Genomic DNA, 21873 nt, shown 5'->3' with positions numbered 1-21873 from the left:
CTGAGGTGAAATCATGTTTTTATTAAGAAAACCTAGTGGATTTTTGAGAACATCACTGAAAGCAGGTTTTCCATTGTACAGACTGCATGAATGCTTGCTAACGTGATATAGAGGTCCCACCCTTATAAAGACAGACGTGTATGCACAACGTCATTCATCAGACTGTTCTGATAACAGTCAAAGAGCAGTTTATAGGTCACTGCACAGGAATTAAATTTTTGTGGGGTTATAACCTTCACATTGCTCTCTCTCAGATCCCCCATCAGCAAAGTGGGAAAAGTCTGCTTTACCTTTTATCTTCATTAGCTCGGGTGTTTGCTAATGAGCTTTGTTTTGCTAATGTTCACAGAGCGATCAGAATCCTCAGAGATTGGTCACCTCATCCAAAAAAAAAAAAAGAACATATAGCTTAAATGGCATTATTTTCTTTGTCCGGGGCATGCATGGTTGCCAAAGCCATCTCCATGTCATTGTGTACTTTTAATGATGAGACTGATCTCACTGGAATTGATGCAACTGCTTAAGCGTTTTTCAGAATGATTGCTAGAAAATGTTTAAAATTTTGATACGTCTGGTTTTAAAGTATCGTAAATACTTCTATAGATACTTTATTACCTTGATGTTCTTCATGAAATATTTTAGGTCAGTGCATTCGTTCAGGTTCAAATTTTTCTTTAATGAAAAATCACTATAATATTTTGTAATGTTTCTGAAGCTACAGAAATATTAATTATTGTTTTCTGTTAAGAGTTAAGAAGTCTATTTAAAGCTATTAACATACTTTACGTTTGTACACTTGTGCGAATGTATTGCATTGTGCCGCTCTTCCCTCCAATTCTTTTCCTAGCTTGTTGGTCTAGATAGTAAGCTTTGGACGAGTGTAATTTCCTTCCAGCTATGTGTTTGTGCAGTGTCTAAAGTAAAAAACCTCCTGATCTTGCTTGGGAATAATATTTTATTCAGTAAAAATGATGTATATGAACTGGAGAGAAGGAGCAACCTGGTGCTAAGCCCACAGGCATGTGTTTAACCTAGAGAAGATGTTCAAAGAGTACTTTTCACAGGCTCCACAGATCTTGGTCTGCTTAGTGTAGTGGGAGGCCATTGTCTTCATTTGTTCATTTTAAGGAGGCTGATTTATGAATCGCTGTTTTCTGAAATCAGCTTCTCATTAACGCCGCACACAGATGGAGCTGCTGTTATTCACCCACTATATTGTCTTATAAATAATAATAATAAAAATTATATAGAGATTATGTAGAGATTAGATGTGTTTCCCAACACCAATATGAATATTGACTCTGGAAAGCTCTTTCTGCCAGACCAGAAACATGCAATTTTGTTGCAGCCTCAGAGGTAAATACTGGTATTTGAGCAGTGCTCAGAAGGCATAATTAAGTGTTTTAGTGGCTCCGTGCTTCATTGGGGTAGGTTCAACAATTACTGTTGAGTTCTGATCATGAAGAGGAAAGCTTTTTCCCCTTCAGAAAATATTTAGTGTTTAAAATGTGGGAATCCTACAGCACTGAAGACTTATGTGATAGGTTTCCGTTTATATGCTATTCTTTCACATACAAAAGTTTGAATTACAATGAAATTTTGACTGACCTTAATTCTGCTATCTTAAATATCTGTCAAAACATGGCAGGTAACACTATACAGGTGGAATCTATATTTCCTAAGGTGGGAAAAAGACCCCAAAACAGTTTCCTTCCTCCACTTAGAGGGAATGCAGAGTGGGAAGCAACGCAGAAAGAATGAGTGAGTGAAAGGGACATTAATGTAGGAAACAGGAGTTTTATTACTGCATTACATTAAACATATGTAACAATACATTATTGTATATGTAACTAAATCTGGCACAGGAAAATATACCAGACAACTCAGAAGACAGAAGAACACAAAGGTTGTCCTGTTTTACAGTGTAAGATCCTGACCTTTTTGGGGTGCTTTTACCCTTCAGCTGAATCCAGTTAGATACAGAAACCATGGGGAATGAAAAACGATGGCTAATAGAATAAAGTAGAAAATGGTCAAAGGCAAGAACAGGTTAAATGTAAGAAGAGCAGAAGAGGAGATTCAGTGACGAGCTGGGCAGAGGGATGCAGGCAGGCAAACAGGCTTGTGCAACAGGGCATCTCCGGTGGCTCTGTGACATTTGGGATGGCTCTGTGACCTTTGGCAGATCACTTCTCTTTCCCGGGCAGCTTCAGCTGCAGCTGGGGATTTCAGAACATGAATTAACTGGTGGAGTGCAAGTCTGTTCCTATCCTGCTATCTCAAGACTGAGGCCTGGATTTATCCCAGCTAACTTTACACACTGAATTGAGAAAAGCTAACTTAGACGCCTTTTACAGAGCCCTGTGCAATGAATAGGAAGATCTGAATCATGCCCTGGAGGGTGCTGTCTTTCCTGGTTGACTGTTCATACAGCCTATGACTTCTAAGGTAGGTAACTTTTGGTGCCTAGGGCTAGGTGGGATGAATGTAGGTCTGAAAGCTTCGTACTTTCAGCAACAAGAGATAAAATACTGGTGAGTGGAAGAGCTGTGTGCTGCCCTTATTCTCTAATGTAGCATCAGGAATGTATACATTGGGCTTGAGATACCATGTGTATTGTGGGTTCATCCTTGTGTCAAAGGTGTGCGTTTACAGTGTAATACCTCAGATACAGGTTCGCTTCACAGAAGATGGGATCTGGGGGCAATAAATGTCCTGTTCACATGTCTGTCAGGATATCAGCAGCTGAAGAGCAGCTGAAAAAAAAATTCCTTTATTTTTCTGATTGAAAGGCATGGATATGAAAGACCTTGTACAACTACTGTATTAGCCTCTCTCTTTTTCTCAAACAACATCTCTGTTCTACATAGAGTAATAATATACTCATATTAAACTCATTATGCAAGATGATGTGTATGAGGAAAGAGTGAGTGATCCTAGACAGATAATAAATACAGGAGAATTGTGTCAAATAATATTTCAGAAGTGTTTCAGCTAGAAAATTATATGATAATATATTACACATGTTGCATAAAACTAAAAACTTTGCTTCCTCTAAATTGTAGTGGGAATGTCTTTTAGCTGGAGCTCAGGGTGCTAGGGTGCCATGCATAATGCTGACCTACAGCCAGCATCTTAAAAATCAGCCCAGGAGCCATGGTGAACACTATTTTTCGAGAGTAGGTTTTTCTCTCCAGATTAAGGGTTTCAAAAAAACAAGTGTGTGAGCAAACGAATAGCACTTTTCTTGCTGTTCTCATTTCCTTGAACCCAGTTATTATAAATATTTTTCAGTCTTTGTATCTTTAGCTAGCTAGTTTTTCAAAAGACTTCCTTACTCTATTGTTTCAGGTAAATAAACCCTACTTTTTGTCAGCTGTACTCAGCTACTCAGAAAAGTACAGAAGCTTCCATTGCTAGTCTGCTTAACATCATTTATTTGTAGTCCCTTCAAAAGCTTTCCAGGGGTCGTTAATGCTCAGTAGCATTGAGTGTAGCCACGTTGCATTTCAAATCAGCGAGCTTTTTATCTATGGGTGGATGGAAAAGGGTTGCTTCAGTCAGTGTGCTGCTGAAGATGTGGATGCTTTCCTTGAAGACAGTCTGACTGATACAGAAGTTGGTTAAATCCTACTGCTAAGAGCACTCCTTAGAATAAAACTACAACTTGTTCTGAGGGTGGTATTTACATTCTTTACAAAACTTCACTTGACTGAAACTTTGCTAGATCCTAAAAAGTGTTGTGTATCCTCATGAGGGCATGATTTGCTGTAATAACTGATGAGAATACTGTTACTGCATTTAAATATTCAGTATGAAAACACTTGTGTGGGCATCATGAAAACTTTCTGTGTACATCAGACTGGTAGCAGAAACAAAACCATGTGTTTGATTTACAGAAAGAAAGAAAAAAAAAACCCAAAAGTAAAAAAAAAAGCAAACAGGCCCTGAGGCAATGATATGAGAGTATTTTAACAGCCCTAGACCCCGCAGGGGATTATTACTAGGGGTCATAGTCCTTTTTTCCCTCCTCTGATCAATAGCTGCTCTGCATGCATCAGGTCTCCTTGTCAGATAACCTTCTTTGCGGGAAGGAGGAGCTCGCTTTTCCGCCCCAGTCTGCCTCCCAAGGTCATGCGTGTGAAGCACAAGAAGAATAAGCTGGATAAAAGGGCTGGATGAGTGACTGTGTGCTACAAGGGGCCATAGAGTGTGAACTGTCTTTCTTGATGCTAAAAATACCTCTGTTATATGTAATCGTGCCTGTGGTACTCATACGGCCAATATGTATGTATGTTGAACCCATTTTACGAAAAACAGACGGCTGGATTTCCAACAAAAATTTTTTCCAGAACACATTATTTCCTACTGGTTTATGAGCTGAAGGATGCAGTATCTTCACAGTCAAGTAAAATTTTACTTCTCATGAATGCACAGCATATCATGATTTTAAAATGTTGGAGAGCACATAGAGTTATTTCAGCCTCCTATGTTTCCTATAGAAGGCATAATATTTAACACTGTCTTCAAAAACATCAGCTAGTACCTCCTGAACCTTCCTTACACAACATTACAGCATATGTCTTTGAAGCCAATCAACTTCTGAAAATTTAGGTAATGCCAGAATTATGGATGTTCGTAGCGCAGCAGAGAGATTTCCACCTCCACTTTCTCAGTTTGGCAGGAGAAGTATTCCCTAATTTGCTTGGTGCGATGAAAGCTGCCTCATCTCTTTTTCAGTCTTCTGAAACCAATGTCTGTTAAAGAGCAAAGCATGTTATGGGGCTTGAGATTCAGTGATGGTATGGGCCTGTTGTTTTGAAATTAATTTCCATTTATGAAGCTGTAATTATTGTTGTATTGGTCAGTATTTCTCTGGTACCCAGCATTTCACAAATGCTGTGACAAATGGCAATGGTGAGAGAAGGCCATTTTGTTCTTCATGAGTCCAACCTCACAAGCAGCTAGTCACATCCTGGGAGATCTTTTAACATACAGATCACCTGATTTATGTTAGACTGAATAAATATGGATTTACTGCATCTCAGTAGTGACAAAGGCAGCTAAAATCTCTGCCTTTGAAATTGCACCTTATTTCTTCTAGGGGTGGAGAATTTAATGAAATTGTTTAGCAGATGAAGCATTATAGAGATCCCTTTAGATAAAATGAATAGCTTTAGCTAATAGTGTTCTTCTGAGATGGAAGGGAACAAGTATATCAAAAGGCATCATGTTTAATCTCATCATTCTCATGTACTAAAGGCTTTCATGAGTTATTAGGTGAAGCTATATGAGTGGAAAATGTGTACATAACAGGTGAATATTTCAGTCAAGTATGTTATTTAGTTTTTGAGAGGGCACCATTACTTATGATCCTGACCAGGATGATGGATGCACTCAAAAGGGTCAAGCTGAAGCCACCGTTACATGAATCACCTACCAAAATCAAATTGCACTGGAAACAGGGGAAGTGTGTAGAATGTGAGAATTACTGTATGCTTGAAAATATGAAAATAATCTTATGAGCATGCCTTTCTGTAGCACTGTAAGACCCGTTTCAGTGTTAGAGAGAAAATATAACTTCCTTTGAACAGTTGGGAAAACATAACAGAATACTTGCGCATTTTTTGAAAGCTGCAAAATCCACTTTTTGGATTTAGCAAATGTGAAATTTCTGCCATTATTTTTGCATCAAACCTGGCAAGTCAGTGCATCAGTCTAGCACTGCCTGCATCTGCATCTCCCGTCGGTGATAAATATGAGATGTTGACTAGTGGCAACAGAGAATAAATGTGAGCTGTATAGGAGGGCAGTATGAACATGCCCACAGCTGAGCTCAGCATATGTAACTGTGGCAGCGTACACAAACCCTGTCTGCGTGGTGATGGATGCAGATTATTAAAGCAAGCCATTAGTAGTAGCTGCCATGTTTGATTAAGTTAATAACAGACAACAAAACATACGGGAGTGTATGTGGAGATATGTACTTTGGCAGAGGCTGAATATAGATACTATGGCTTTGACAGTCTGAAATCTATTAATGCTTTGATAGATTAAAATTATCTGTGGAGCAGGATGAGGAATACATCAGGACCACTCATAGGAGCAACACCACCAGAATGTATATAAGGAAGCTGTGATTCAGTTTCTGTTATTTTCCAATGTTTTTGTTATGCTCTTATATTGATATGAAAATAAAATCTTTATAGGTTCGTATATTCCTTTTAGCATAATCCTTCCCTTCTCTTCCCCTGCCTTTGCAGCATCTGAATTCTTTGCAATAGTAGACAATTTTGCTGTGAACAATGAAAGCAAAGTAGATAGACCCACTTCTACCTGAATATGCCAGGAGTTGTATGTATAGAACCAGATTTTATCTAGGATTTAAGACACCAGAAGAATATCTTGCCTGCCACACCTGATCATGGCCTTTTATTGGAGAGAGCTATGAGCTTTTTCTTCAGTGCTTCCCCACTATCTTTTTTAGGGTTATACTGGCTCCACGCTGATACTGTTCTGTGAAAACAATTCTCCCTTCTGCCAGCTCTTTTTCTAGAGAAGCATAAGTTGTGGTTCTATTTTTAAGATACTTAAGGTTTGCACTTAAACTTGTATTGCATTTGAAGAGTACAAGATTATTCTCTCCTCGTTTAAAGCCCTTTCACCTCTGATCACATCACTGGGTGGGGTAAAATCTCATCTTATATAAAAACTAGTTTTGTTTCATTGATGACAACAAGCACCATATTTACAGTGGTTTGATTATTGCATGACATCACTCTAGGACAGCTTAAAAATTTATCCTAATGTAGATGTAGGTTGATGTTAGATGTGGGAGGTCAGACCCAAGGAGCGGGCAGCATGCCTGAAATGCTGCCTTTTTGTTGTGGTTCCGTTGTCTAAAAGCAGAACATCTCCACCACCACCTTCCACAGACTCTCACCTCTCCAGTGCTTCCTATGATGGATGAGTTTCTTCTTTCCACCTCGCATGTTCTTTGGAATGATTGATTTTGTAGTATTTTACCATTAAATTATTCATGTTTGCTCACAGTTTAACATGATTGTAATATATGCAGGGCCAAAACATAGACTGAACAGAGCTGGCAAAAGACAGAAACGGATGGGGTGCATCAGTTGTATAATTCTTAGTATCAGCTAACATGAAGTAGTGACCCTTTTCTGCTTTTATGCTGAGGGAAAAGCAGAATATTGTTGCAGAGATTTCCTGTTTATTTTTAATGAAGAAGATGCAGTTTTGCCCTGTACTTTGTGGCTCTGGGAAGTGAGGCAAGGATAAACAGTTTAACCAGAGAAGAAGAAAAAAGTATTTCTGTTGCCTCGGATCCAAATGAAAATAAGATATCTGAAACCTCAGGCAAAAAGGCTGTACTTGATCCACTTAGGAATTAGAGCCTGTATCAGGATTCATGAGGTTTTATGTGATTCGTCCTTTTATAATTTGGTTACATGTTTTTTTGTGGAAGCAGTAGTTTGGATTTACAACTCATGAAAAAGTTATGTGATATTGTGATAATTTTTTTTAAAGAATGCTGTAGAACAGATTGATCCTTGCTGTTTTTCCACTGGAGTCAGCGGAGTTATGCCACGAATAAACTGAGGCCAAAACTTTCTTTTAACTCATTGGGAAGTTAAAGATAAGGAGCCTTTAAACTATCAAACAAAAAAAATCAAGTGTGCAACATTGACAATAAAATGTCCTGTGGGGGGGGGAAAATGTAAGAGAAGAACAATATGCTCTCCTGGCCTACCTTCTCTCTGAAAAAAAAAAATCCAAAGAAATGACCCCTTTCCCCCCCCCAGTATCTACAAATTGAAGGGTATATTATGAAAACTCTTCTTACTACTGGCTGTTCATTCAATTAACTGGATTAGAATCTGAATATCGGTTTAAAGACTTAATTGCAAACCTCTTGTTGTGGTTTAACCCCAGTCAGCAGCCAAGCACCACGCAGCTGCTCCCTCACTCCCGTCCCTGCCCCCCCCGCTCCCGGTGGGATGGGGAGGAGAATTGGGAAAGAAGGCAGAACTCGTGGGCTGAGATAAGAACAGTTTAATAACTAAAGTAAAATATAATACTAACAATAATAATAATGAAATATACGAATACTAATACTACTAATAGTAATGAAAAGGAATAAAAGGAATATAACAAAAAAAAGGAGGGGGGGGCAAAGGAAAAAGAACCAGTGATGCACAACGCAATTGCTCACCACCCGCTGACTGATGCCCCAGCAGCGATCTGCCCCTCCCGGCCAACTCCCCCCTATTTATATACTGAGCATGACGTTCCATGGTATGGAATATCCCTTTGGCTAGTTCAGCTCAGCTGCCCGGCTCTGCTCCCTCCCAGCTTCTTGCACACCTGCTTGCTGGCAGAGCATGGGAAACTGAAAAATCCTTGGCTTAAGATAAGCGCTACTGAGCAACAACTAAAACATCAGCGTGTTATCGATATTATTCTCACACTAAATCCAAAACACAGCACTGTACCAGTTACTAAGAAGAGAGTTAACTCTGTCCCAGCTGAAACCAGGACACCTCTTAAACTTTATTGCCCACCCTTCTAGGACCAGGTTTAATTCTGGAAACCTCTTCTGTATCCAGGGGCAAACAGCAATAGGCTGGGATTTTTGGCATGATTTGGTTGCATGAATAGTAGCGGAGGCACATGAATCCAAGTCAGAAAAATGGGCAAGTGAAGTCAACAAAAGCAGTTTCTACCTGTGCTAGCTACAGAAAGATATGGGTCCACTCTTCATAGTTTGTATGACTATGACTTCTTAAAGCAGGTGGCCTACATGGGAGATGAAGTTAAATGCATACAAAAGGCGTTGTTCAACACATTCTAAAAGTAGACACTTCTGAGGTGGAAAGCCATCTAAGTTTAGCATTTCAAGGTATTCATCGTTCCTGAGGGCGCTGATATTATAATGGTAAAATACTGTATAGATGCAGCTGGATCCGTATCTCATACAGAAAAAAGCAGAGGTCCTGATTCAACAAATACTTATTAATAAAGTGTAATGCTTATTGATCAGGGTTTTCCTGTGAACCTGCTTACTGTAGAAACATAGAGCTAGTGCTAAGCATCATAAGACTGTTAGTTTTTCAGCTGTTACATAAAATAATGAGCCTAGGAAAGACAAGTAGCATTAATAATATGTATGAAAATAATAATTTTTGGGATAGAGGAATAGACTAACCTCTCTGGTATTTACATGGAATATTACTGGCTTTCATGTCCTCTATCCACCGTTTGTTGAAGGGGTTTCCAAATGTATATTAACATAGGTCCCTTGAATGGGACCTAATCCACCACCACCCCCCTCCCCCCCCTTTCTTTTTTGTAGTCACTAAAACTGCACATGGTATAGAAGCAGTTTATAGTAAATCATATTGTTGCCTTTAAAACTGTTAGGTCTCTGTGACATCAGCAAGGCTTGGCACTTTTGTTTTTCTGTTTGTGTGTAAAGTAAAAGCATCACTGTATGAAGTGTATACCCAACATAACAAAACAAAGGATCTCCAGAAAAATAAAATCAAGTCAGATTTGTGAATAACAGCTCAAGTTTTAAAAACTTTTGAAAATATCTGAGTCATCCTTGGTTTTGCCTGTCAAATTACTGGCACATGGAGGATGTTAATGATTATATTTATTATGCATTTGCTCTATTTTCTCCAGCCCTTTAATTTGTTTTGTCACTTCTTTGGCTTTTGTTACATTTTATCTCTTTTATTGTTTCTTTCCAACTTTATGGCCAACTAAAATATTAGATTATTACTGTGGAGATCTAGCACAGATGGTTCAAATCCTGGGCTCAGCACATGGCTGGAAGGCATGTAGAGAGAGCTGAGATGAGGAAGTCTCGTTCTCAGGCGACAGAGCATTTGCTAAGCTGCTCCATGGAAGCTTCTTCCTCCATCTGGCCTTATGTAGTCCCAGCCCTTTTCCTCAGTCCTGGGGGAGCAGGACGGGAAGCTGAGCCTCCTTGGCTGTGCTTTTCCCTTCTTGGATATGCTGCCTCTTCGCTTATGCCAGTATAACGTGCAATGTCTTTCCCACCCTTCTACAAGGGAACATCATCGGTTCTGATAAGAATCTCTTAATGTCAGGGCAAGGGATGGGGACTGTATTTCTGTATGTTTTACTATCAAATGCTTGCACGTTCAGCCCTCTGGCAGAGGAAGGTACCCATGCATTTAGATACCGCCTTTTCTAGCACATACAAGACAAGGTCCATTCAAGGCTGCAAGGAGAACTTTACATGGGGCACTTGTGTTTCATAAAAAAACATTTGTGTTTTATGATCTGGATCTAAAAAAAAAAAACCAACCCTCACACATCTTAATTTAAAACCACAGGATTCATACTGCTTTTTGTGCTGGGAAGGTTGTTTATTTTGTGAAGTAAGCCACTGAAACAGAGTCCTGTTGAGGAGAGGAGGAGAGGAAAGATGTTTGCTTTTTTGCTGCAATTTTGCCTGCTGTTCTCAGTTATTATCCACAAAGTTGTGAAATTCAGTTAAATCATTTTAGTAATCTCTTGGCTGCAGGAAATACGTAACTAGGAAATATAAAGAATTATGAATTTGTTGAAGAGTTAAGTATCAGCAATGTGAATATTATGTTTTTATACAATTTCTGCAGGCTTTATTGCAGCCAGAGATGCACTCAGTTTTATGGGGCTCCAAGAGAGATCGATTAATATTTCTTTAAATATTAAAGAATGCAAGAAGGTACTGAGGAGTTTCTAAAAGAGCAAAGAAGCTCCAAGAAATGCTGTTCAAATTTATTTCCTCTTTGACACACTGAAATCTTGTTGAAATCACTGGGCAATTTGTCTTCCATAGACTCATGCAGGAAATGTACTGAACTAGGTTCTGAGCATATTCCAAGTTTTGCCTGAGAAAACACCAAAATTACCTTGAAAACACCCACCCATTATTTTTCTTGGTAAGATTTTTGAGGAAATATTTTTCCAGTTCTGAACAGTCGAGTTCTTTATTTTAAAGGGATTTTTTGGAGGGTGGGGTAGGTGTAGGCTCTTCAGCTCACTGCGTGACTGAGCTAGCCGCAGTTATAAAATGCCAATACGTGGCACCATCTTTTGCCAGTAAGCTGTTTGGAAAAAATTAACAGGAAATATTCTCTGTCAGGAAAAACAAATGAAGCAAAATGCAGCTGTGCATAATATTGTAATGCCTCAGAATTTAAATACGAGATCAAAATCCTGCTCCTGTCCTTGCATTGTTCAAATGCTATTGTTATTACAGATGCTGGAGTAAATGAAGCAAACTGCTATGGGTGTTTGTTAATATGTAAGTTGTATTTGGCATTTATGTAACTCTTATTCTGCATGTTGGGTGCTCTCTGCCACGTGTCTGTTGAAGACATAACAAAGTGTCCTGCGACAATCTCGGTTTAAGGCTATTTGTACCGCCTGCAGTTTGTCTCTATCCCGGTGCAGTAGCATGCAGCCCCTCAGTTTTTGCTTTCGTTTTAAGCCAGAGTGGTACCCTGAGCACAGTTCAATCCCACAAATAGTTGCACCGCCACAACTGGGGATGTGGACCAGTAGTTAGTCAAAAACAAACAGTGGAGGAAGGCACTTTTCACTTTTTTTAGGCCATTAAGCCTTTTTAGCTACCCAACGTTTCATGGTATGAAACAACAACCCGAGGAAACTATCTCATAATCATGTTAATCATTAATGATATTCACAGTTGCATTTAATCCAAAATGAAGTCCATGCCATGTATAAATCCCATTTGAAGGGCAGACAGAGATCTTGAGCAGCTAAGAGCCTTCTGCTGGCCTCCTGTGTCTAGAGGAACTGCAGCACTGGCAGCAGCCAAAAGAGATGGTTCATATATGGCAGTAAATCAGTCAACAATGATTCAGTCAATAACCTTTTGAGAAAATACTATGGGACAAAAATATATAGTTTCAGTAAATGGAATTACACAAATATCCGCTGTCCATACATTACACAGGTTTACCAGCCAGTACTTGGAGGACTGCAGCCAAATTTAGTCTGATCTGTAGACAATAGATTCTGTTCTTTTGGTGGGTTGGATAGTAGTATAATGGGAAAAATCTGCTTTAATGGTAAGCATATGTTCAGAGTTGTACATGTAAAAAGAATTGTATATATCTGGAAAGCATTAAATCAGAAGCACTCTGAAAGTATATGATTCTCAAAGAGTGAGTCTGGAATGTGAACTTCCAGCAACTTTTCCGTTAAATGCTGAGAACATTTTTCCTCTTTTGTTCTTTTTTCCCTTTTGGTGATTTTTAATGCTTCCATGAATTTCAGATGAAGTCTGCTTAAGTGGTGGACAGGTGTAACTTATCAGGGGACAAATGGGGAAGAGCACAACCATTAATCACAAAGCAGAAGCCCTGGGCGTGGAGTCAAAGTGCATTGTCTGCCAAACAGTTTTCTACAGATTACTTGATAACGATATTAAGATTGATCACACAGTACTGATCTTTTAGGTGATGTGAGCTGACCTACTTTTAAAGGGGGTTAATTTGCAATTTTGCTGTAGCAAATAGAGATGTTGGCTTGTGTAATGTAATTTACTAATAGGATTCAAAACATGCACAACCTTAACCCTATTTTGGGAAGAAAGTACAATCAATTCACTTTGTCAGTCCTCTTTTCTACAGGGAAGAATCGTTTTCGCAGAGATCAGGTTTTCAGACATTATTATTACTACACTAAAGAAATACATAGTGAACAAGAAATGTGTAAAAACCCATTACACTAAATAACATACTGTAAAACAATGTCTGATCTAAGCCACTCCTCAATCTAAATAGGCAAAGAAGTTGGAGAAGAAATTGTTGTCAATCCTTCTTTACGAATGAAGCATGGAGGCATAGAGAGCTGGTCCCACAAAGTAGTTTTGGCTCTGCAGCCCAACTTTTGTCTCTTGTCTGTCCTCCCAGCACGCATGGGGAGAGCTGGGCATCAAAGCGCTGTAGTTTGAAGTGACTCTATGGGACACACCATGCAGGCAATAGCTGTGCGGTGGCCTTGTGTTTCTCTGCTGACCTGTCTGCTGCGTATCACACCAGCCCACCTGCAGCTGCACATCTTTTCACAGTTGTGCTTCTTTGTAGTCATCGTGTGCTCAGGGAGTAACGTTTTCTGAGTTACAACAGAGCTGCCCAAACAAGAAGGGCAGAGCGGGCCCGGTGACAGTAGCAAGGGTCAGCCACGAGTCCAGACCACCCGACAAGCCTGTCACCACAAGGCAGCTCCAAGGCCAGCACAGTGCAAGAGCAGTCACAGCAAAGCTCAGGCAAAGACCCCGGGCAAGGGCTGAGCTTGCATGCAGCTCCCTGGCTAGCGCTCGGCTGCTTGTGGGTGCGGGTACCCCTGGGGGTCGCAGGGCAGGTTCATCAGGGCAATTAGAGCCTGTTGGTGTACACTGAGGTTCATTATAAAGCTGTCTAGTTTATCCGTATGTGGTTCTTTGTGAAGACGGAAAGATGAACGTCTTCCTCTCACTAACAATAAGAGGACATCCTCCCTGCCAAATTGTAAGTCCCTGCTACAATGCAAGGTGGGCTGTAAAAATTAACTGTGGGCAAAGCAGTGCATATTCTCTTAAATGAACTATTGAAATATCTGAACAATTTTAGCATACATTAAATCAGAAACATGATATGGAAAAAGATTAAGACTCAAAATATATTATATGATTAAAAACTAGATTTTTAAGAAGGAAAGTGTTAAGGAGAAGATGTTGATGTTAATTTATAGTAGTCATAGCAACCTAGTTCTTGCTTTCGTAACATTTTGGTCTTTCGGGATTTGAGGGGAGGGAAGAGGGAGCAGGTTTTGTTGTATCACAAGCAAAGTTTTCTCTGCTGAGATTGTGCTTTGTTCTGGCTTTTCTGTAGTCATATTCACCCAGTATCCAGTTACTTTAACATAATCACTTCATGCCAGCAGGAGTAGCTCAGGGAAGACAATAGACCTAAAGGAGCAGTTTGAAAACTGGGGGTTAAGCAATCAGTTCCCTGCTGTTATTTATGGGATCAATTCTGAGGGGCCTGGCTCTTCCAAAACATTCAGCGAGAGATTTCAGATGCATAAATTATTGTTGCAGGTATGTTCTGTGAGCCACGTACCTAAGGCTTAAGTATGACAATGCTGATGATTTTAACAGAGTTCTTTTTCGGATCTACACCGAAGTGATTTTGCTCAAAAGTACTGTCTTAATGAAAAGAGAAGTCTCGCTCTCAAGAGATGGCGATATTTTAGAGCATGTAAGGAGTCTGTTCTGAGTTGGAGCTATGTTCAGTAGGTGCCTGAAGAACTGACGTGACTTCCTAGAGCCCTGTCGGATTGCAGCAGCCCCTTGTCTTTTACAGGCACTGTCTGACCCGCTCGCTCTTGTTTGTTGGTGCTCGGCGGGTCTGGATTTGTGCGGGTGAGCCTGATAGCACTTCACAGCAGGTCTAGCTTCGTAGCTCTCTTGAAGTCAAAAGCGCTCTGCTGATTTAAGGGAAGCTCTGCTTGCTCCTGTTCATCACCCCGCTCCCTTGCCCAGCTCTGTGCCTGAGCCGCTCGCTGGAGCTTGGGTGGCTTGGGAAGAGCAAAGCCACCGTGTTTGATACTTGCTCCCATGCTGCCGCCTGCAGACGCGGTGGAGGAGTCTCGGACGGGGAGACTCCCCATCAGCCTGGTCTGGATGCAGGGGTTACAGGTTTTCTTTCTGCATGTGTCTTTCTTTTGGAAGTAGCTTCAAGCAATTAGTTGAAGGAACTCAAGAAATTAATTGAAATTAATTTTCCTGGAATTAATGAAACACAAAAATAAACACCCTCTTGCCTCAGTTAGAGGCATGTTCTGTATGATCAGGTCTGTTTTCTTTTTCTGTAATTTTTCTTTTTAATTATAAATAGAAAACAAAAAGATCACTGCAGCAGGACAGAAATAACCAAGTTGTCCCCAGTTAGAGAAGCTAGTCTGGTTTTGGTCACCACAGAAATTAAAAGCTCTAAAAAATGCATCTGAGAGCAAATTATTAATTGTGAATGTATTTAAACATATTAAATGCACGTATAGAAGATAGACATACCAAGCTCCAGACATGTTTTTTTATACTACTTTAGAATAAATGCTGCACTTCAGCTTCTAGCAATAGAAAAAAGGGTAAACCTATTCCCCACGTGTCCTGTCAGCCCTGTGGTCAGGGAAGACTGTGGAAGTACAGCTCTGCTCACAAGTTACTCCTTCAACAATTTTTCCCTTCTTGAAATGTTGCAGGCAGGATGCTCTGTAAGCCAGTGCATACCATAAATTTTCACCTAATGGTCCAAGTATAAACTGAAAAGAGAAAGCTCAGTGAGAAATCTAATATTTTAAAGGAATATTAAGTTGGCTGGCAGTTATATTTTACATTTGAAATTCTGAAATGAGTAAATAAGCTTTTTTATAGTTCATAAGATAAAAATATGTTAGGAGTATTCTTTGTGTATTATGTATTCTAATCACCAACGTAAAATTCGTACCTTAATTAGTAGAGCAGCGCCTACTGTAAATGAGAATTAGTTTGGTAATTGTTACTTGGAATAATATGTGTACCTATTGTTCTTATTGATAATTGAAATTTTGATTTTTTTTCTAATTGGTAAAAATAGAAAAAATAATATTTAATAATTTATCTTTTTTGATAAAGAATTTGAAATGTTCTGCTTTGTTAGGTGACTCACACTAAAAGCATTTTCCGAATTACATCAAAGTAGACAAAGCCACTGTTTTCTTGACTTGTAAGACTGTTTTAATTTTAGAAATGTACTTTAATGTGAAAAAGGAGAAAAAGCTGTTTTGAAAGTTAGCTCGTGAAATTAAACAATATATTTAAAATATATTCACTGCAGTGAAAATGTTCCTAAATTGGTACTTGCATATGAAGTTTTTAAAGTTCTGTTTAACCCCCAAAAGATTAATTTTTCAGGTTTGTTTTCCCTTTTCTGATTCTGAGCCAAAAACCTGTATGTACCGTACCCAACCGCTGGCATAAGCTAATGCTTTTGTTTGTTTTTCCAAGAAAGACATAAAGCATTTTGAACCTGGGCCTCCTTGCTCTTGAAACCTATTGAACCCAAAATCTTAAAGGTGTATTTCTGTCATCGATCTCTTTTCGATGACGCAGGAAATGGCTTTACGTGATCTGATTTTGAACAAAAAAGGGCAAACCTACAGTTGTCCCTACATTGGTACGTTTGTCCTGCTGTTCCTGCCTGAGCTGGCCAGCCCTCTCGCTTTGATGCTGCGCCGCAGCTGAAGCCGCGGCCAGCGTGCACGGTGCCCTTTCTCGTCCCTGCTCTTCATGAGTTCAGTCGATGTTTCTCGCAGGGAGAGCAGCATGGTACTGTAAAGGTCTAGGGGTTGTGTACCAAACAATACAAACATGTTATTAAGCAAGCTGTTCAGCTGCGATATACAGCGGAGAGGGATCAAGGGTTCCCAGAGCAAAGCAGTTTCTCAGCATCCTGGCAAGTGTGCACTGTGCCCATCGCCGTCCTTACCGCCTGGTTTTATTGTCTGTGTGGCAGCAGTATTCAGGGGTCACTGAACGAGCTTCACTGCAGGAGCATCTGTCCTAAGCTTGAAATCCCTGCTGGGGCATGGTGCTGCGTTTGTCTAGTACAGTTTATTATCAGCTGGAACGTGCTTGATGGAACGCATAGCATGGCGTGTGCTGCAGGTCCTGCTTGCAGGAGGACAGGGAAGTGATGCTGCCTGGCAACATGAAGCTGGACATGGCTTTGGACATGACTTAAAACTTGTACAAAATAAGTATTACTGATTTTCTTTTTTTTTTTTTTTTTGCATTATTTATGTTAAATGATAAAGAGTACTTTGCCATTTGTTAATGGTGTGTGGATCATTGCACATGACAGTAATTCTTCTTGGATGGCTTTTCACAAAGACAATGTTTTCTAAATGCTTTTCAAGAAGAGAAAAGCTTTTCAGTCCTGTAAGCTATGCTTTATATGAGCACAGAAGAGATTTTACGTAGGTAGGAGTACTACGTGGTGTAGCTGCCCATTGTGCTCAGATCAACCAGGTGAAGGCTGGGGCTGCTTTTCTGTGCACAGGCTGTAGTAAGTCATTCAGAATTCTTAACAGTTCTAAACCATCTTCACCTGAAAAGTGTTTATCTTTACACAATAGTGGTGAATAAAATAATGCCACCACAACTATAACAGGTGCTTTACTGTCTTGAGTACAGAAAAACTTACCCAAGAAGAAACTAGGCACCAAAATGACTTTTGAGTCACACCAGCCTCAAAACCCCATGTGTGGTTCTAACCCTGGCTTCAGCCAATGCGTATTCCTCCGTGCCAGCCCTGCGCGTGTCTCGGGAAGCCTGGCTACAGCCCCCGGCTCAGCTGGGTCACCAGCCCCTGCGCCCCAGCACGAGTGCTCGGGGAGGCTGGCTTTAAACCTCATCTCCTCTTCCCTCCCTTGCAGGAGTGTTTGAAGGCCTAGGCCTCCTGTCTCCTAGCCGAGCGGTTTATTGCCTGGGCTGTAGGATTTCTGCAATGTAGCTGCTTCTGAAGATTCATAAAAACGCTTTTTCTCTAGGGGAAGGTATGGATGCCTTGCTGGAAGAGCAGTCCACAGGCGTCTGTGGCTTCATGGGCAGAAAATAGATTGTTAGCTCATTTCAATACCTCCCTCTCATCCCCTTCCCATCCAATTTGCATCCACTAGCATTTCTGCAGCTAATTAAAGAATGTTGGGACAAGATTCATGCCTCCCTGTGAGGTACCTGCATGTCTGCAGTGATAAGGCTCTTGGTGTCAGCAGTCATGAGCTGGCAGATACAGAGAGAAAAATGCCAACTTACACCCTGTGCAGATCCTTGTAATCAGTGATACTGTGCATATAGACTCTATTGCTTTGCTGGGGTTTTATAATTTTTTTTTTTTTTTAAACACGCAGCTGTCTGTGTTGGCTTCCAGTGCCATCTAGTGGGCTGTGATTTTATTTCTCTAGTAGGTAGGGTTCCAGTAAAGACATTTCAAGCCTGTATATGTGCATACATTGATATCAATATTCCTTTCTGTACACCGCTGTGTCCTTCAGGAATGATCCATTTACAGATATTTATGCTCATTCCCGATATTTAAGGTGTATATAAACTAGAAGTTGAAACATGTCATAGAAAAGTAAACAGAACTATATGTTTGCAAGTAGACAGTATGACAAATACTCATCTTTTCCTTTAATGGAGACTTCTGGGATAGAGCGTAAATGTTTTAACCTTTCTAAATAGTATAGCTGCTTGTTTGCACTTGGAAGGACTGTTCCTGTATTTGTACATCTTGTTTGACATGTATTTTTTTTTTATGTAAGTGGTATAAAAATTGTATTCTCCCATTCATAACACTTTATACATTTTGAACTCATGATATAGACCACTTTCACATTTTAAAATTATAATCTAGACCCCTTCTTTTCTCTTCTAGACATTGGTTTGGTTCCCTCACTGCTCAAGTGGGCTGAAGGATTCTGTAAGTAAAAACCTTCTTTTTTGTTGTTTTTAACTTCTGACTTATGTTGATAAAGTGTTGTGGGAAAATACTATGTAATACCTCAAGATTTATGGGTGAAGTGTGGGATCTGTTAACTGCATTGTTTTCAGCTGTTGGCCCACTTCCCTTGGCTCAGTGCTTATACTGATACAACAACACTATAAATCCTAATCCTAACCTCATTAGTCCTATCTGGGGGAGTTACTTAAGGAGGCTTTGTGGATGCGCCACTGGCTACTCATATATTGTCCTCACTCTACCTCCCCAGGAGGAGGAGCTGGATGATGCTTTTGGGACCCCTCGTTCTGCTGGCCCAAGTGCTAAGCTGTTCAGATGCAGGGATGAGCCACTGGCTCTCCCGAGGCAGCGCTCACCACCTCCCCAAAGCTGGATGGTGCTGCAAGAAAGTCAGCTCTGGGACTTTTTTATTCTGCTAACACTAGTGCTAGTCCTGTCCAGTCTAGTTTTACAGGCAGTATTGGCAGAGCAACTGTGGTTGAGGTACTGGTGCTTTCTGTATAGACTCAATCATACCACCTTCTCTGTGCTAGCCCCAGCCAGGGAGGGGATGGCTTTTTTCAGCATCATCCAGCTCTTTGGGTGGAAGAGAGAGCATTGCTTGGAAAGATTCTGTGATTTAGTCACATGTCCTGTTTGCTTTCTTTTTCTTTATATGCATGGGCACTCACTCTCTTTTTTCAGATAAAAGGCAGTTTAGGTAAAGGTGGTTTGGTACACACCGTGCTGCTTTGGAGACCTTTCTGCATTTGGACCTTGGGTGGGCGAGTGTTTAAGGCCCTTGGTTACTTCCAGTGTGAATGAGTGAGCACCAAGAGTGTGATTGTTTGCCACGTCTGGGGATTCAGAGTCCCCCTTGTCGTGCCTAAACCCAGAACTTCTGATAAGCCCTAAAAGGCAGGTGGTGTACTGTGCCCTTGGCCTTTCCCTGTAGAGCATTGTGTCTTGGCATGTCCAAGCTTCGTGAAGAGGCTATTGAGTTGGCACTGTCATGACTGTGGTGATTGGGATGGCCTTGAGGCTGAGCTCATGAAGTGCACTAAGGCGGTAGCTGGCACAATGGAGGGGACATGCAGAGTTTTTTGGCCTTTCAAAGACAGCAGACAGTTTTCCAAATGCTGCCATACACTCCTGCTAGAGTCCCTAAGAGACGTCTGTCTGAGCTGCACTTAGGCCTGTGCTTGCAATGCCACCGCTAGTTCAAATGGTGCAGTGAGAGGGGTGGTGAGAAATGCTTACTGTGTTTGGAAACAACCTTTGATCTTTCTTTGAAACTTAAATGTATATTTTGAAAGACCTATTTCAAAATACCCTGCCATTTGTTAATGAAAAGGAAGCAAATTGGGAGTTACAAGAGGCTTCATTTTCTCTACTTGTGAAAATGTGATAAGTAAGCAGAAAGGGAGGACTTCCCTGTCTCAGTGTTTGCAAGTTTATTGCTGATGGTGGAGTAAATGATGTTCCCTAGGACTTTTACGAAGAAGATGAGAAGAATGCAGAGCTTCAAGCGTTAGCATTTTAGATGCATTAAGCTGTCTAGACCACATGTGAAAAATGTCATTGCCTACTGAGCAGTTAATGTGCCCATCAGTTATGGCACAAACTGTTCTGTCTTTTGGAAACTAGAGGAGACAGAACTCAGTATCATTCAGGTGGCCTGTAATTGCTTTGTTTTGCACAACACTGCATGAAGTGACTGAGTCCCAAAGTTGAAAGTGTTGCAGTAAAGACCTTAAATGGTTTTGCATGTGGAGCAAAGAACACTAAATGCCTGAAACTTGGTAGCAAGAGATTTTTAAGCACATTTCAATTTACTGGTAAAGGTTTTTTTCCTGACAGTAGTTAGTACGCTGCTTCCTAAGTGGAAAAAACATGAAAAAATTGTGTGACTATGTATGCACTGTATACCATATATATATATATGTACTTATACACACACACACTATAGTTTGCTTTGCATCTAAGAGCATAGCCATGTGACGATATGTTGTGGCATTAATAACAATATCAGAAATGGAAATGATTGTTGTCAAATAGTCTGCAACGATAGGCTTCAGAATTTAGCTATGGGCTGTGCATAATTTCAGGGTTTTGCTAGTTTTTTCCCATCCCAGAAACTCAGTATCTGTGGCCCTCAGAATGGCAGATACCTCTAGAAGGAGAGTTAATTGATTTACTCATATTACAAATCACGGTTGAGGACCTGCTCTACCAATCATCTTTCTGCTATGCGGGTTATGGTTTAGGTGGGTTGGCCATGCAAAGAAGAACATCCTAAGGCAGGGCAGGCATACTGTCAAGTAGGTCCCAAGCAGTAACTTGGATGGCTAGCATTTAAAGAGGCCATATGTTCACCGTGCTGACTTACACGCTCTGTGATCCCTTCCGAGGAAAAGCTGGCCTGATACTGCTTTACGGGCCATAAGATCATGATTGCTGTTCCAGATGCCTCGCCATTCGGTATGCCAGAACATTAAATTGCTCCATAAATTCACTTAGCTTCAAATTGTCAGTGGAGAAAGAGTTACTTGGTTCACTTGGATACTGTAAATTGTCCTTCAGAAAAGTCTGTCTCTGTCCATTGTTTATACGTGATGTGAAGGTGCCCAGCTAACTTGTCCTGCTAAGCCAGACTGCTGTTACTCTGGCACTGCAATGGCTACTCTGCTTAAGCTAGGCAGGCTCATTGCTGTTGGGCTTATTTGAAGACAAAAGGAATAGCAATTTTTGCTGAAACTCCGCTATTCACCAGCAAACTAAAGCAGAGATTACAGAAAGGTGAGTCTTTGTGCTTCTAAAAATTGAATGATGCTATGGCAGAGTATCTGAAGGAAGGGGCTTGGCAGTAGAGACCCTGTCCCTTTCCGAGTCGCCCAGCGCCACTGACGCAGAGATGCTCAGTCGGTAGGCAGCTCTTTGCAGGCAAGCAGCACTGCTGGGGTGCCTCATGCTGCTGTTGTAGACGCTGACAAACCTGCCTCAAAACAGCTGCTTGGAAACACAGAGCATTTTTCTAGTGGGAGCAAACAGATAAATGCCAAGAGACTTCTGATGGACCAGATGCTGCCTTCAATTTTCAGTAAGCAGCTCCTAGCTTGTCATCTCCAGGCAACTACCTCTAGGTCCACCTCAGCTTTGTTACGCTTCAGTTTTAGAATAGAGTTTTTTCATGAACACACTGGTCACTTCTAGCTGGCTGCAAGATGTTACTTATAGTCACATTTCTACAGCAGCAGCTTTGCTGAGTGGCTTCCCCTAACTGCTG

At 40.6% G+C, this 21873-nt stretch overlaps 1 long non-coding RNA gene across 2 annotated transcripts in view; it reads left to right on the top strand.

The window, feature by feature from the left end:
* Nucleotides 1-21873, top strand: part of LOC127016531 (uncharacterized) — a 103854-nt gene that overhangs the window by 69395 nt on the left and 12586 nt on the right. For both annotated transcript variants that reach the window (XR_007766499.1, XR_007766498.1), the window contains exon 3: nt 18525-18569. This is a non-coding gene — a long non-coding RNA (uncharacterized LOC127016531). The remainder of the gene's footprint in view (nt 1-18524; nt 18570-21873) is intronic.

The sequence above is a fragment of the Gymnogyps californianus genome, chromosome 5, assembly GCF_018139145.2.
Source record: "Gymnogyps californianus isolate 813 chromosome 5, ASM1813914v2, whole genome shotgun sequence".
Lineage (NCBI taxonomy): Eukaryota > Metazoa > Chordata > Aves > Accipitriformes > Cathartidae > Gymnogyps > Gymnogyps californianus.
This window is presented reverse-complemented; position numbering and strand designations above follow the sequence as displayed.